At 37.4% G+C, this 17,999-nt stretch overlaps 1 long non-coding RNA gene across 1 annotated transcript; it reads left to right on the forward strand.

Annotated features, from left to right (window-relative positions):
- The first annotated feature begins 8,854 nt into the window (after positions 1-8,854).
- Positions 8,855-9,396, forward strand: LOC123252114. Its single transcript, XR_006506528.1, has 2 exons — positions 8,855-8,939; positions 9,100-9,396. It is a non-coding gene; the product is annotated as an uncharacterized LOC123252114 (long non-coding RNA).
- Positions 9,397-17,999: the final 8,603 nt, after the last annotated feature.

Raw genomic sequence — 17,999 nt, forward strand, 5'->3', positions numbered from 1 at the left:
TCGGCAGGGCCTGATGGATTCACAAGTGAATTCTATCAGACATGCAAAGAGCAACTAATCCCAATACTATACAAATTATTTGATATAATAAGCAAAGAAAGAGTCCTACCAAATTCCTTTTATGACACAAATATGGTACTGATTCCAAAACCAGGTAGATCAAAAACAGAGAAAGAAAACTACAGACCAATCTCCCTAATGAACATAGATGCAAAAATCTTAAATAGAATACTAGCTAAGAGACTCCAGCAAGTGATCAAGAGGATCATCCACCATGACCAGGTGGGATTAACACCAGGAATGCAAGGATGGTTCAACATTAGGAGAACTATCCACATAATTGACCATATCAACAATTTAACAAACAAAAATCATATGATTATCTCAATAGATGCTGAAAAAGCCTTTGACAAAATACAGCACCCATTCCTATTGAAAACACTGAAAAGTATAGGAATAGAAGGACCCTTCCTAAAAATAATAAACAGTATATACCTAAAATCATCAACAAGCATCATATGCAATGGGGATAAATTAGAAGCCTTCCCAATAAGATCAGGAGTGAAACAAGGATGCCCATTATCTCCTCTATTATTTAACATTGTACTAGAAACACTAGCAGTAGCAATTAGAGAAGAAAAAGGAATTGAAGTTATCAAAAAAGGCAAGAGGAGACTAAGCTATTACTCTTTGCAGATGATATGATGGTCTACTTAAAAAATCCTAGAGAATTAACTAAGATGCTTGTAGAAATAATCAACAACTTTAACAAAGTTGCAGGATACAAAATAAATGCACATAAATCATCAGCATTTCTATATATTTCCAACACATTAGAGCAGCAAAAGGTAGAAAGAGAAACACCATTTAAAATCACCCTAGACAATATAAAATACTTAGGAATCTATATACCAAAACAAACTCAGGAATTATACGAAACCAACTACAAAACACTTCCCAAACAATTAAAACTAGATCTAAACAATTGGAAAAATATTGATTGCTCATGGGTAGGATGAGCTAACATAATAAAAATGACCATTCTACCCAAATTAATTTACCTATTTAGAGCCAAACCTATCAAACTACCAAAAAACATTTTAACTGAATTAGGAAAAAATATAACAAAGTTCATCTTGAATAATAAAGATCAAGGATATCAAGGGAAATAATGAAAAAAAATGTGAAGGAAGGGGGCCTAGCAGTACCAGATATTAAACTGTACTATTAAGCAGCGGTCATCAAAACAGTATGGTATTGGCTAAGAGACAGAAGGGAGGATCAGTGGAATAGACTTGGGGTAAGTGACATCAGCAAGACAGTGTATGATAAACCCAAAGAGCCCAACTTTTGGGACATGAATCCACTATTTGACAAAAACTGCTGGGAAATTTGGAAAACCATATGGGAGAGATTAGGTCTAGATCAACATCTCACACCCTACATCAAGATAAATTCAGAATGGGTGAATGACTTGAATATAAAGAGAGAAACTATAAATAAGCTAAATGAACACAAAAATAGTATACCTATCAGATCTCTGGGAAAGGAAAGATTTTAAAACTAAGCAAGAGTTAGAGAAATTTACAAAATGTAAATTAAATGGTTTTGATTATATTAAACTAAAAAGCTTTTGTGCAAATAAAAACAATGTAGTCAAAATCAGAAGGGAAACAACAAATTGGGGAAAAATCTTTATAACAAAAAACTCTGACAGGGTTCTAATTACTCAAATATACAAGGAGTTAAATCAATTGTATAAAAAATCAAGCCATTCCCCAATTGATAAATGGGCAAGAGACATGAATAGGCAATTTTCAGGTAAAGAAATCAAAAGTATCAATAAGCACATGAGAAAGTGTTCTAAATCTCTAATAATTAGAGAAATACAAATCAAAACAACTCTGAGGTATCACCTCACACCTAGCAGATTGGCTAAAATGAAAGAAGGGGAGAGTAATGAATGTTGGAGGGGATGTGGCAAAATTGGGACATTGATGCATTGCTGGTGGAGTTGTGAACTGATCCAACCATTCTGGATGGCAATTTGGAACTATGCTCAAAGGGCTATAAAAAAAATGCCTGCCCTTTGATCTAGCCATACCATTGTTCGGTTTGTTCCCCAAAGAGATCATAAATAAACAGGCTTGTATGAAAATATTTATAGCTGCGCTTTTTGTGGTGGCAAAGAACTGGAAAAGGAGGGTATGTCCTTCAATTGGGGAATGGCTGAACAAATTGTGGTGTATGCTGGTGATGGAATACTATTGTGCTCAAAGGAATAATAAACTAGAAGAATTCCAGGGGAACTGGAAAGACCTCCAGGAACTGATGCAGAGCGAAAGGAGCAGAGCCAGAAGAACATTGTACACAGAGACTGATATACTATGGTAAAATCGAATGCAATGGACTTCTGTACCAGCAGCAATGCAATGACATAGGACAGCTCTGAGGGAACTCTAAAGAACGCTACCCACATTCAGAGGAAGGACTTCAGGAGAGGAAACCTATAAGAAAAACAACTGCTTTAGCACATGGGTTGAGGTGGACATGATAGGGGATGTAGACTCAAAACTACCACACCAATGCAACTAACAACAATTTGGAAATAGGTCTTGATCAATGACACATGTTAAAACCAGTGGAAATGTGCATCAGCCATGGGTGGGGGGAATTGTGGGGGGTGAAGGGGAAAGTAGGAGCATGAATCATATAACCATGTTAAAAACTAATATTAATAAATGTTTAAAGAACATAAATGTGAGCTTGCAAGAGACAAATGTGCAAATATTTACACTGATTCCAAATATGTATTTGGAATTTGCCATGCTGTTGGTTTTCTCTGGCTTCAGAGATTTTTAACATCTAATGGGAAAAGAATCACTCATGCAGAAATAATTTGAGAATTATTGTAATCTCTCTAACTACCAAAGGAGTTGGCAGTAATTCACTGCAAAGGACATTCTTTAGGACAAGATTTAGTTGCCAGAGGAAATTGTAGGGTGGATATGGCTGCATGATATTAGGCGCAAAATGCTCCAGCTTGCATTTTGAATCTCTCTGTGATAGATACCATGGATCTAGAAAAAGCATACAATGACAAAGAGGTTCAGAATTCAGAGCAAAATTTTGGAGCTAGAAAAGAAAATGGGATTTGGATAGTGAGTGGGAAAACTAATTCTTCCAAAAGTATTTTACTCTTACATCTGCCAAGCAGTACCCAAAAAGGGTCATTTTGGGGCACAATCATTAAGTGATACTTTCCAAAGAACTTGGATAGTTCCAGGCATTTGCACTATAGCAAATAAAATCTGCTCAGCTTGCTTTGTGTGCACAATATAACCAAAACATATTTAAGCAAAAAGTTTTTGGTTGTTGTCCACTAGCTCACACACCATTTGAGCATTTACAAATAGATTATATCAACATGACCATATTAGGAAATTTTAAATTTTGTCTAGTAATAGTGGACCAACTAACTAGATAGCCAGAAGCTTTTCCATCTAGTAAAAACACATCAAGCTTTGTAGCCAAAATCTTATTGAAAGAAATTATTCCAAGATTAGGTATACCACTGAGAGTAGATTCTGACAAAGGGAGCCATTTTACAGATTTAGCTTTAAAACAAGTTTATGAGAATCTGGATTATCGTGTCAAAATTTCATGTGCCATATCTATCACCTACACAGTTCTTGTCAGGTGGAGAGACTAAACAGAGAAATCAAAAGAATGATTGGGAAATTATGCATGGAAACTCATTTGAAGTGGCCAGAGATTTTGCCTCTAGCACTATTATATATGCACAGTAGACCAAGAGGAGATGTGCATATCTCACCACATGAAATGTAATTTGGACATTCACTATTGCAGGCAAAAAGTTTTAAGACAGCTTATGTATCTATGCTTGGAGGAGATCTTGCACTTGCTGAATACATCACAAATTGCCACTGTCTAATATCTGCTTCAAACTCCAATTCTTTCTCAAGCCAGCTTCTCTACTTCTTATCTCTAAACTAATAAAACAATGCTTATTTTCTAGTATCACCTTTATAATAAATCTCAAACATCAAGCTGAACTTGAGTATAACCAAGAGAGATGCTGCATGCCTCCTGAGTACATTTCTTTTTGAGTTCATTTTAATTATGTAGCCAGATTCTGCACTTAAATTCCCAGAGTGAGACCACCTATGTCTCCCCATGAGAATTCTATAGGTACCCTCTCAAAAATTAGGGGTATCTTTCTCTAAATTTCTATTGACTGGTCCCCATTCTATTATGTTCTCTCCATTAACTATTTGTTGCTATTGTTCCAATTTCATTATTATTTGACTTTTATAAAGGGGTAATTGCTATGAAAATATTACACACACACATACTCATACATACACAGAGCCACATTGTTCCTATACCATTCTAAGTTCAGGGGAGAATGGGTTCAAATGTATTATTGCTGCTGTGCACATTGTCCAACCAAATTCATTTCCAAATATGGCATAGCTGAAGGATGAATTGATGGACCATTTTGACTATCTTCAATCTATTCTGAGTCAAACACTGAAATGTCTCAGGAGACATTATCCCCAACACCCTGGGAGAAGAGCCTGGTCTAACAAAGTTAACAATTAAGAAATAGGAGGCTATAAATTATACTACCATAGATTACCAACTTGGTAATAGAAAAAATCAGGGTTTAAATTCAGAAGGCAATGTTAAAATGCCCACTTCTTAAACTTCAAAGAAAAATGTAAATGGACACAAGGGGTTGAAGAAAAATTAGGAAAAAATAAGAGCAATGCAAAAAACAAAAACAAAAAACAAGAAAATTACCAGAAAAAGGTTAACTAATTGGAAAAAGAAATTTTGAAAACTCACTGTCTGATTTTTTAATGTTCTGAAGGTCACATTTGTTTCTAATCATCTTTCACTTTAAATCAGGAAAAAGAAAATGAAAAGCTACCAAAAGGCCCTGGCAGAACCAATATAAATGAATTAATATAAGGGCCTCTTCACTAGCCATAAGTAAAGCCAGTCTTTGAGGATATGATACTTTTCCTAATTCAGACTTTCAGCATGTACTCTCTTACTCCAGTCCAGTCTGACATGAAAACAAACAAACAAACAAAAAGTCTCATTTTGGCTTGGTCATTTCTTTTCAATACACTCCAGGCTCAGAACAGTAGCCAATCCAAAGTCATCTTATCTCCAAGTGGTTAGCAAATGAAAACCAGTTAAAAATTCCAGCCATGCTTCAGAGGTACTGAATCAGCTGCATATGCTGATCTTAAGAACTGGACATGGCCCATCTTCTATTTGTTATTCTTGATTGATGTTCAATTTTGGATTCCTTCTCATCTTGGCCCCAAACTTTAAATTTCTCTCTCTCATAATCTCTTTCCTATGTTTGTCATGGCTAGGAAAAAAGATACCCATGAACATATTTATTACCTAGATTTTGAGGCCATGAATGATAATGACTTCAGAGGGAACAAGAATAAATCCTTATGTTCACACAACTATACTATGTCCAAGAAACAATGAGGGTGGTGTTTTTGAAGTCTTGGACTATAGAACTCAAAACATGTACTTTGGCTTCATGGGGAGGGATACATTGCTAAAGGACAAACATAGCTAGCAGCTCCTGATTGATTTTCAGACATCCCCGTACTGTGTCTATGTACTTTGGCTATGTCAAAGATGATTGGCTACTGAGCCCTGAATAGTCACCCACTCTGCAGTTATAGAAGAGATACTGAAGACAAACCTTTCCTCTCTCTTTCAAGATGACCAGTACCAGCTCCTTCTTAGGATTCCAATGAGGAAAGGTAAGTGGTTTTTCTCCTTTTCCCTTCCACAGCAGCCATTGCTACCAAAAGCCCCTGGCAGAATACTGCCTGGCCAAACCAAAGATTCAATCTCAATCCCCTAGCAGCCTCTTCTTTTTGTTTTACTTTCAGAGTCTGGATCACTGAACAACATTCTGAAGAAATGAACATTTCAATACCTTCATAATTTTGAGAGCTGGAGGCTGATAGCCTAGTAGAAAATATTTTCTGCACCCATACATTTCTCAAAGAAAGAGATCAGATAGCCAGAGGACTTGTGACTATCTGATGAACAGTTCTACCAAGTTGTCTTTATCTTCTAAGGAAGGTGATGTTTCCATAATAATTAAGTTTCCTATTTTCAATATTTGTTAACACATTTATAAGCATTTTGTGATTTCAGCATTTCTGTGTGTGTGTGCATGCACATGTGTACACATGAAGACATAAATCAGCTATTATATATTTCATATTTACTTCTGGACAGTAGGTAGCTTTCTAGAAAGGATACTCAACCCTTTTTATGGGAGAACTTAGATATAAGTCCTAAATAAGCTTTATTGAAGAGATTTTCCCAGAAACTCCAAGGTGAGCCAAAGAGTGTGAAAATAGTGTGACCTCCTCCCTTTCCAGAACTGCCTTGACAAGGATCATTTCTGCTTGACCCCAGAGCTAGTGATCTTCTGTGGAAAGAAGTACCCACTGAGTTTCAGGTGAGACTTTAAGGAAACACTGAGGACACATATTTTTAAAATCTTGTCAAGGAAAAAAGTTATCAGACAGGTTTTAAACAACTTTAACAAGCTTTTTTTTTTTTTTAAACCCTTACCTGCCATCTTGGAGTCAATACTGTGTATTGGCTCCAAGGCAGAAGAGTGGTAAGGGTAGGCAATGGGGGTCAAGTGACTTGCCCAGGGTCACACAGCTGGGAAGTGGCTGAGGCCAGATTTGAACCTAGGACCTCCAGTCTCTAGGCCTGCCTCTCAATCCACTGAGCTACCCAGCTACCCAGCTACCCCCTTTAACAAGCTTTTAACAAGCTTTAAACAACTTATTTTGGCAGTTATTTTATGAACCAGTGTAGTGCCCTGCAAAGTAAATAAATATGTTGTCATCTAAAAATAAATAACTAAGTAGCTTCTGATAGGCAGTTACATGTAGATACAAGATGTAATAGTTTAACAGAATGTATTATTTTCCTACTAGCTTCTGTCCTTTTTTAAAAAATACTTATCTTCCATCTTAGAAGTGATACTAAGTATCAGTTCCAAGGTAGAAGAACAGTAATCTAGGCAATTGGAGTTAAATAATTTGCCCAGGGTTACACAGCTAGGAAGTATCTGAGGCCAGAATTATGACCTTCCTAAATACTCATTATAGAACTATAAATTCTGGAGTATTTCAATGAATGGTTTTCTTTTACTTAATTTTAATTTTGTCATATAAATAATAATAAAAGTTATATAAGTATATAAAATAAAGAGAAAAATCTTGGCATAGAACTCTTTGAATTAAACAGAATAAAACCTACTACATAAATTAAACCAATATTAATAAACTATAGCCACTAATGTAAATATAAACTATATCCATGTAAAATATATCTTATAAACATAAACCAAATAATCAAACAAAAACGCTTTTTTCCCCCCATGTTGTCTTTCAGGTATTTTTAAAGTTTGGTTTTCTGTCTTTTTGTTGGTACTGTGTCTTTAAGATACTGTCCTTTTAGGACATATGTGTAACCTGTCTCCTGACTAAGAAGTGATGGATACCAGATGTAGAATAAAAAAGGCCATTTTAGCAAATTGGGTGGTGGGGCGGGGGGAATATACTGTCCTTTTAAGGAAGGCCCTTTTGGAGTAGATTGATATTGAAAGAGGAATGAAAAAATAATTTTGCATAAAGAAATAATAAGACTGGTAAAGTATGAATGATCTGGTACCTGAAAGACATAGGAAAAGAACTTTAGTATAATTTAAATGGTGGTACAGTAGACAGAGTGCCAAGCCTAGAGTCAGAGAGATTCATTTTCCCAAGTTCAAATCTGGCCTCAGACACTTTACTAGCTGTTTTTGACAACTTACCTAGTCCTGTTTGCCTCAGTTTCCTCATCTAAAATGAGCTAAAAGAATGAAATGGCACACCATTCCAGTATCTTTGCCAAGAAACTCCAAATGGGATCACAGATATGACTGAATGACAAATAATTATAACTGCTAAAAATCCATGTGTAAATAATTTTTAAATGAGATGTGAATACTTTCAGGCAATAAATTAACTACATGATACAGATCAAGATTTTAATCACCTTGCAAAGGATAAAGGGTGATGCTTCTTTTTATGTGAACAGTTTGATGGCTTAAAGTTTCAGAGAATGAATTTTTTTTATTAAAAACTTTAAAAATATGAATACCAGGAAATACTAAAAGAGGTACATTGAGAACTGTTAAATAATGGCATTGTGGTCCCTTAGCTCATTTACATGTAGTGGTTTAAGGGGGCAGAGTTCATAAAAAGAAAAAAATGTGTAAATGTTTGTAGACTAAAGGATAATTTTTTAAAGATTATTAATTTCATAGAGGAGATTTTATGAGTTTTAACCTCATAACTAGAGAGATGAGTCTTTGAGTACCAGAAGATACTGATTTGAATAAGTCAAGGAATAGAAAAGAGACTGAAGAACTCTTGCAATAGTAATTGAGAATGGGCAAGAGATGAGAAACTCAAAAGGAGATAGAAAAGTCCCCTCTGTCTAGTTGTCTGCTGAGAGAAGTTTCAACTATAAGATTCCTAATTGGCTGAAATGACATTAGAAGTCCTTGCATGAAAGTCTCAGAATTGCCTGCTACCTTTCAGTAGCCACTAGAGAATAAAAGGGGAAATCAAAAGAAGAATTTTTACAGTGTTGGGAGAGAAAACAAAAGATCCTGGGACCTAATCTTTATTACCTTTAAATGGATAAGCCTTGTTGGGCCTCAGGTTTCACATCTATAAAATGAAGAAATTTTAACTTGATGATCTCTTCTTAGCAACTTTTCAGGGTGAGTTGCTTGGAGGACTTGGGATGCCAGAAGAAACTATGGAAATTGTGCAGACCCAAAGGTCACTAGACAGGTAATATTTTTATCTTGGCTTTGAAAGGGATCACTAGGAAGAAGGAGGATACTAAGTAAGAATCCATGTTGGCCAAGTCATATAGAAGGTGGTCATGGTGATGTGTTTATATATATCCAAGCCTTGACCTTTCTCCCTCTTCTCTCCTGCCCCCTTGCAGTTAAAGACAATGCTGAATGTAAGGAGCTGAGTCAGAAAGATTGCTGGCTGAATGGGATAATGAGGTCAAAGGAAAGCCTCTGAGCCATGCTGGAGCAGATTGGTGAACAACAAACAAACTGAAGCCTTAATATTTTCTTTTGTTTTCTCCATCCACCATCTCTGGCCTGTGAGCAGCCTTCCACTAAGGATTCCTATCTTGTTTCCCCTCCCTTATTGTTGTTAAGAGACAGAGGAAACCTGTTCTGATCCCAACCAGTTGCCAGTTCTGTGTCAAATTAAACATACCCTTTCCAGATTTATTTTTTTATCACTTCTTTGTTTATTCATTATTTCCATTTTATATAAAACAAAGCAATTGGACACTAATTTCCAGCATGTCATGAGACTCAAAAAAGGATTTTGTCCTTAAAGAGATGACCCTGAAGTGAAGGGAAAGATAGTAAGGAGGGAGTCCTAAATCCTTATAGAAGAGAGAGAACATGACTCAACATTATCCCCTAATTGCCTAGACCCAATAAAAAGGAGAGACAGACAGCCAGAGACAGAGAGATGTGTTATACAGCTCCTTAAAAGAATATGTGTATATGTTCCTTTTTTTATTTCCTTCACTGAGATGAGTCAATTCTTTAAATTTCTTATTCTGTAGCCCAGTGTACTTTATTTGCCCTTTTAAAATGCCTTATTTTATTTTCATATCTACATGCTTCTTAAAGGGGCAGTTTCCAAATTCATATTTGCCTAGCTAGATAAACAATTTTTAAATAGTTTGGACTAGGTTCTTTGACTAAAATGCTCTCCTAAACAACCAACTTCCTCACTGGCTCATGAAAGAATCAGAAATTCTGGGTGACAAAAATGATGTATTATACTACATGTAACCTTCCATGTCTACTCATGAATCTCTAGCTCTGGACCATGAATTGTGTAAATGGAATTAGCTCAAGCCCATTCATAGTTAAAACTCTAGCCACCAGAGATAATATCATCCCCACCTCACTTAGTGGGGAGGGGAGATGAGTTACCCACACATGACAATAAGTAACAAATCAAGAACAAAGGACTGCCCTTTGGGCAGTCCAAAACCAGTATGAGGCTGCCATTTGTCCACTTGAATTAGAGGTGGACCCCCAAGAAGTGATGAAAGACACTTTCTCTTCAAGTATGATGGTAACTTCCTGTTGAGGGAGTTCGTGCTTTGAACTTGGTGCTGAAGGATCTTGGCTGAGACCTCAGGCAGCTTCCCCTCTGAATTGTGATGTGGGTAAGTTAGGCTGATTTCCTTGGGCCTACCTTGGCGTTTCCAGAATCTCTGCCTCAAGCAGGCTTCTTTGCCTCTCTAATTGCTAAGGCCCTGTGACCAAGTAGCCTAGTTTAATTAGCCTTTTAACTCTCTCTCGGTCTGGCCTCTGACGGTCCAGGCCAGCTTCTCTCTATTTCCCTACCTTCTACCTTCCCAAATTGGTAAATAAACTACCATAAAACCCATCCTGACTTGGGTCTGGTTTTTTTTTTTGAATTTTTTTTTTTAACCCTTGTACTTCGGTGTATTGTCTCATAGGTGGAAGATTGGTAAGGGTGGGCAATGGGGGTCAAGTGACTTGCCCAGGGTCACACAGCTGAGAAGTGGCTGAGGCCGGGTTTGAACCTAGGACCTCCTGTCTCTAGGCCTGACTCTCACTCCACTGAGCTACCCAGCTGCCCCTGGGACTGTTTTAATTATGGAATCAATCTAGATCTGATTGATTCTTGGTGACCACACCTTAATATATATTTATATAATATCTAATTTTTCCCTATTACAGAATGAGAGAATGAACAATATAGGGACATGTATTCTATGCTGCTTAATCAGATTTGTTGATCCTGAATGTTTGTTATCAACTTAATCAACATCAACAAAAGCAAAAAATCCAAAAAATTTGCAAAAAACAGAAATAAAACTTTACAAAGACTCTTGATATAATACAACATATTTACTATGTAATACCAAATGAAATCAGAATCAGCAAAGAAACTAACAAAAAATCCTTCAAAGTCTGTTTAATATTCTACTGTTAGAGGTTTTGTTTTCTTTTTCTTTTTTAATAGATTTGTAGTAAGCATGTATACTTATACTCTGTTTCTGCTGATCTCTCTTTACATCTTTCTATATAAACACAACCTCATTTATTGACTTATTAGATGAGACAAAGTTGGCTGCAGGTTTAAAGTCAACCAGTACTTACCTCACTTCATAGTGAAGCAAATGAATATAAGAAGTGGGAAAGATAAACCAGATAATCAGATGCATGCAGCTTGGGATTAAAAAAAAAAAAAAAAAAAAAAAAAAAAAAAAAAAGCTTTTGAAAGGCTATCTCATTCTCCATGTATCCCCCGACTATTTTTCCTACTCAGACACTTTTCAGGCTTCATCAGTCTCTTGGCTACAAGAAACTTGATGTGAAGTGAAGGCCTTCCAATCTTTTCATTGTTTAGCCATTCACTCAGCAAACATGTGCTGAATACTTGTCAGAATCTCTAGTGTAACAACTAAGGAGAGCTGTAGAGTAAAGTAGAGTTGGTCTTTGGACAGCCAAAGGCTATTCCCAAGCCACACTGATCTCCACCCAAAAGGCTGGCTCAGAGATAGAACTTTAACCTCTGGTCCTTGCTATATTCTCCTCCCCTCTCTCCTCCAATGGGGGCATGTGTGTGTGTGTGTGTGTGTGTGTGTGTGTGTGTGTGTGTGTGTGTAACCATCCCTTTAAAAGTGGCAAGCAAAAGTGTTGTTTCCCATCAGACATCATGTCCTTAATTTCCTATAAACATTGGCCAGAGACTGGAATCTCTGTCCTATCTTAAATTTTGTATTGGTCCCAGGTAGCTATGCTTCCTTTTACCTTTCTATAGTCCTGGCAAGATACAAACATATAGTATGTAGCAATCAGGGTCAATCATAGATTTTATGTGAAGTAAAATAAGTTCATTTTAAAAGAACATAACAGGAAATAAATCAGAAGCAGACACTAGAGGCACCCAGCAAGAGAAGGGAGATAGGGACCAAGGAGATAGAAATGCTAAAGTCCTCAGTCACTTTTCTGAAATTCTGAAAAGGTGAGCACTTATCAAGCTTAATCTTATGGGGGCAGGGGGTGGGGTTTCCTCTACAGAAGAAGGAGCCTCTGAGGTTAGTTTACCATTCAGTTTCTCATTTTTTAACCACACATTGCAAGATATCCCTAAGGACCTGCTTGACTGCCATGATTTGGCCCCTCAGCTCCCCTAGCTCCATCTTCTATAATTCTATCCTGTCACTTTGACTCCTCAACTACCTTTTTAATTCTCCAGAGGCACCAGCTTGATATTCAGTTCCTCAGTGAATGCCTTCCAGTGTGTAGGACTAAAAAATCCAAGATTCTTTACTAGAACCTATGCTGTGAAATTCTGGTCTCTGCACCAGCCATTTAAAGCCCTGGTTACAATATCAATGTGCAAAGACCTATGAAATATATAAAGAAATACAGAGCATAGAACTTATAATATCGATGGGGAAAATATCCACAGGGCAAACAAAATTATGAAGCAGCAATACAAGCTAAGCATGACAAATGGTACAGATGGGCAATGCTATGAGAGTTCATGACTAGGAATATTCATTGTTGGTCAGAGTGGTTAGTAAAAACTAATGATAGGAAGAGGGGAGGGATGGATAGAGAAACTTAAATACAGGGGATTAGGAAGGAGGGAGAAAAGGGGAAAGGAAGAGAGAAAGAAGGAGGAGAGGAAGGAAGTGAGAAAGGGAAGGATGGAGGGAAAGAAAATGAGAAGGAATTGGGAATAAAGAGAGAATGAGAGGGGAGGTAAGGGGAGAGAGAAGGGAAGAGAGAATTGGAAAGGGGAAGGTAGAGAAAGAGGAAAGGAGAGAGAAAGGAGAAGGAATGGGAGAAGGGGAAGATAGACGAGGGATTGGGAAGGAAGGAAGGGAAGGGAGAGAGAGATAGAATTTAATAAATGCTGACTTTAATGGTAGTACCAGGCACTACTCTAATTGCAGAGAATAGAAATATAAAAAGAAAGACAGTCCCTATACTCAAGGAACTTCAATATTAATGGAGAAAGTCAACATAAAAAGGAGTTAAAAAGTAGGAAAGGGGGAATGCGTCTTCCAGGGGCAAGGCATAAAAGTCCCAAAAGCTAAGAGCAGAGCTGAGCTGGCTAAAAGGGAATATGGCATCCTGGGCACTCTTCAAATGGAAGTTCCAGAAATGAATTGAGTATTAAAGAATTTGGTTGATGGAAATGATAGAAGATAGTAGAGTCTGAGGACCAGAGACCAACCATACAATCTCCAAGGAGATGTAAGTTGTCTGAAGGAAGAATGCAGGGAAATGGTTTGAGCAAAGACAAGACAATTACTTTATTATTCCAGTAATGAAGAAAAGATAGTGGCAGGGAAGTAGATAAAACAATCTGAATAGTAGTCAGGGCCAAGACTGAAAAGGAAGGTCAGTGAAGGCTTGACTCTAGACTCTAGAGATTCTCTGGAAATGTTCTATGACCTTTGTTCAGTCAAGTGCTATAAAGAAAAGGCTACTGTAGGAAGATTTGGCAATGTGTAGAATAGATTGGATTTAAAGAAGAGATTAGAGGCTCTGGTGTAAAGAGAAAGGGACCTAAACTAGAATGATAGAATGCACAAAAATAGATAGTTGGAAATATTTTACTTTAAAAAGAATAATTATGGTGATCTATTGAATATGCCAGACAGTGAGGCAGAAGTCATTAATAACATCAAGGTTTCAGACATGGGCAAAAGCACATTATAGTCTTCTTGAGGGCAAGGATGGTTTTGCTTTTGTTTTTGTATCCCTGGCACCTAACATAGTACCTTGCACCTCATAGGCACTAAATAAATGATTGGATATGTTCTTAGTTGGGTTGACATGGGCATGGTGAGAGAAAAAATGAGAAATATGGAAATGTGGTTGACAACTAAGGAAATTATGGGGAGGAGTTAGTTGGGGGGTGGGAATTACAAATTTGTCTTTATAGATATTAATTTTGAAGTATTTGGAGACTTCTGTGTGGCAATGTCCAATAGAACAGAATTTAGACAGTCAGTGCTAGAGGTGATAGCATATAAGTGACAGCTAAAGTCATAAGAGTATATGTGTTCTTCAAAAGAAAAAAATGTAAAGAGAAAAAAAATGAAGGATAGAGCTTAGGAAAATATTCCCCCCTCCTCTCCTCCATCCCTCCCATCTGGAATGCTATCTTTGACTCCTATTTTCTTTTAAGCCTCAGCTGAAATCCCACCTTCTGCAAATTCTTTCCAATTTCTTCTTAATTCTAGTGACTTCCCTCTAAGATTCCTTTTAATTTATCCTGTATATGTCTTTCCTCCAAAATGCTTTCTTCTTCCTAATTTCCCTATTACTTCAGAGAGTACCATCACCTTCACTTCATCATCTTCAAAGTCATCTTTGACTTTTCAATCTCTTACTATATCCTTTCTCTCACATCTAAGATGGTAACAAATTCTGTTGATTCTAACTTTGAACTGTCAGTCAAAATCTATTATGCATCTACTATGCGCCAGGCATATGGGGTTATACAAAGAAGCAAAAGATAGTTTCTTCCCTCAAAGAGCTTACAAGCCAATGGAAAGACAACAAACAAACAAGCTATATACCAGTGGTTCCCAAACTTTTTTGGCCTACTGCCCCCTTTCCAGAAAAAATATTACCTAGCCCCCTGGAAATTAATTTAAAAAAATTTTAATAGCAATTAATAGGAAAGATAAATGCACCTGTGGCCATCACCACTCCACTGGATTGCTGCAGCACCCACCAGGGGGTGATAGCATCCACTTTGGAAATCACTGCTATATACAGAACAAACAGGGAAATAATTAAAAGAAGAAAAACACTAGAATTAAGTAGGGTTCCTGTCACAAAAAAAGGCTTCCTATCAAAGGTGAGATTTTACCTGAGACTTAAAGGAAGCCAGAGAAGTCAGCAGACAGAGATAAAGAAGGGAAAGCATCCCAGGCATAGGAGACAGCCAGAGAAAATACCTAGAGCCAAGAGATGTAGTGTCTTATTCATGGAACAGCCATGAGGCCATTACCACTGGATCAAAGTATATGCATCTAGGAAGAAGATGTAAGGAGACTGAAAAGGTAACAGAAGGGTAGGTCATTAAGGACTTTGAATACCAAACTGAGAATTGTTTTGTATTTGATTGTGGAGGTAATGGGAAGTCACTGGGGTTTGTTGAGCAGGGGAGTTAGACCTGAGCTTTAGGCACTTTGGTTTCTGAATAGAGGGTCAGGTAGACCTAACAGGCTATTGCAATAGTCCATTTTTTTTTATTTTAAACCCTTAACTTCTGTGTATTGACTTATAGGTGGAAGAGTGGTAAGGGTAGGCAATGGGGGTCAAGTGATTTGCCCAGGGTCACACAGCTGGGAAGTGTCTGAGGCCAGATTTGAACATAGGACCTCCTGTTTCTAGGCCTGGCTCTCAATCCACTGAGCTACCCAGCTGCCCCCACAATAGTCCATTTTTTAAAAATTTATTTATTTTTATAAACCTTTACTTTCCATCTTAGAATCAACACTGTATATTGGTTCTAGGGCAGAAGAGTGGTAAGGACTCTAAGTGACTTGTCTAGGGTCACACAGCTAGGAAGTGTCTGAGGCTGGATTTGAACATAGGACCTCCTGTTTCTAGGCCTGGCTCTCAATTCACTGAGCTACCTAGCTGTCCCTGCAATAGTCCATTTTTGAGGTGATAAGAGCCAACATTGGAGTGGTCATAGTATTAGATAGAAAGGGGTATATTAAGAGAATTTGCAAAGGTAAAATCAATAGGCCCTGTCAACAAATTGGATATGGGTGATAAGAATGTTAAGAATGATATCCAGTTTGTGAGTCTGATGTACTGGGAATATGCTGTTGTACTCTACAGTAACAGGAAAGGTAGGAAATGGGAGAATTTAGGGAAAAAAATAATGAGTTTAGGTTTTGGACATGTTGAACTGAAGATATCTATTCAAGGTATCAAAGTCAGCAAAAAAGTTAGGAAAAGTATAGGTAGAATTGAGAATTGTCAACATAGAGATGGTAAATCCATGGGAACTGATGAAATCACCAAACAAAGTAGACAGAGGGAAAAGAGAAGAAGGTCCAGGACAAAACTTTGTGGGAAAGCAAAGTTAGAGGACATGATCTGGGTGATGCTCCAGCAAAGTAAGCTGAGAAGAGGTCAGATGGATAGGAGAACTAGGAGAGAGTGGTAACCTGAAAACCAATAGAGAAGAAAATATCAAAAGGAAAGTAATCAACACTATCTAAAGCTGCAGAGGTCAAGGAGAAAGAGGAAGAAGAGGCTACTGGATTTGGTAACTAAGAGATCACTGGTAATTTTGGAGAGAGAAGTTTCAATGGAATGATAAGGTCAGAAACTAGGTTGTAAGGAGTTAAAAAGAATGATAGGAGAGAAAGTGAAGACACCTATTGCACTCCTTTTTTCAAGGGGTTCAGTCTCAAAGGGCAGAGGAGATATGAGACAATAGAAGGGAAGGTGAGTGGTATTTGATTGGAACTTTGGGTTGAAAGAGTTAAAGGGAATGGGAATAAGAAATTAGGTGCTGGAGGATAGGGAATAGGGTTTGGATGATGACCTATAGAAGTTCCAGATCAGTGGGGAGTGTAGGATGTGACCAGGTATGAGAATGAGTTATCATTGAGCAGCAATACTCTTCTTCCTAGAGGAAACTGGAGATCAGGTTGGAGACAAGTTCAGCATTAGAATGGAAGCACCTGGTTAGATGGGAGGCACTGTTTTTTTTAAATTATTTTTTCATATCAGGATTGATATGAAAATATGAGATTTCATATCAGGAGATGGGGGTCCCACTTCACATTGACTTTTCTCTTCCCTCAAGGAACAGGCAGAGGAAGAGACAGAAAGCCTGTGGTCAAAGAGAAGGCTGCTCTTTGCAACTTTTCTCAAACCTTATATATCTGGACCACTCTGTGATACATCTCATACACCCTCCCCTTTCTGGATTTTTGTGATACTGTTTTTGCTTGATTCTCTTCCTCTTTCTCTTTTGCTAAATTTCCATCTATGTCATGTTCACTTTGGGTTTCTTCCAAAACCCTATCTGGTCCCTCTTCTCTTTTTTTTGGTAATCTCAGTTCCTCTAGGTTCAATTATCTTTATGCTGTTAGAACATTATTTTGTGTTCTTAAACGTAAACATAGATTTTTGTTTGTTTGTTTTTTTAAGCAATTTTTTTTAAACCCTTGTACTTTCGGTGTATTGTCTCATAGGTGGAAGAGTGGTAAGGGTGGGCAATGGGGGTCAAGTGACTTGCCCAGGGTCACACAGCTGAGAAGTGGCTGAGGCCGGGTTTGAACCTAGGACCTCCTGTCTCTAGGCCCGACTCTCACTCCACTGAGCTACCCAGCTGCCCGAAACATAGATTTTTAAAAGCAATTTTAGGGAAAGGTATCTCCAGTAACCTGGACCAAGAAAGCTAATCTTTCAGAGAAGATGCTGTGAGGACCATCATGATTCCAGATGTGCTAAAAAGATAACAGAAATAGAGGATATCCCTAGAAATCAGATACTACATAGACTGAGTGAAACTTTGAACATAACAAACTGGACTGGGGGGGTGTAAGGGTGGAAAAAGGGGTTTTAAGGGTTCAATATATTAAAAGATGATCGCCAGAGGATTGAATTATTATCAATACTCAGTTAAGAATAATCTCAAGTCAAAATTGACTTTTATGGAAGTTTATTTACAATTAAGAAGAGAGAGAAGAAATAAGGAAATAAGAATCTAATCCAGGCAATTTATTACGATCCTCTAATTAATCCAGGTAGATCTTAACCCTCAACCGAG

Source organism: Gracilinanus agilis, chromosome 6 (genome assembly GCF_016433145.1).
Source record: "Gracilinanus agilis isolate LMUSP501 chromosome 6, AgileGrace, whole genome shotgun sequence".
Lineage (NCBI taxonomy): Eukaryota > Metazoa > Chordata > Mammalia > Didelphimorphia > Didelphidae > Gracilinanus > Gracilinanus agilis.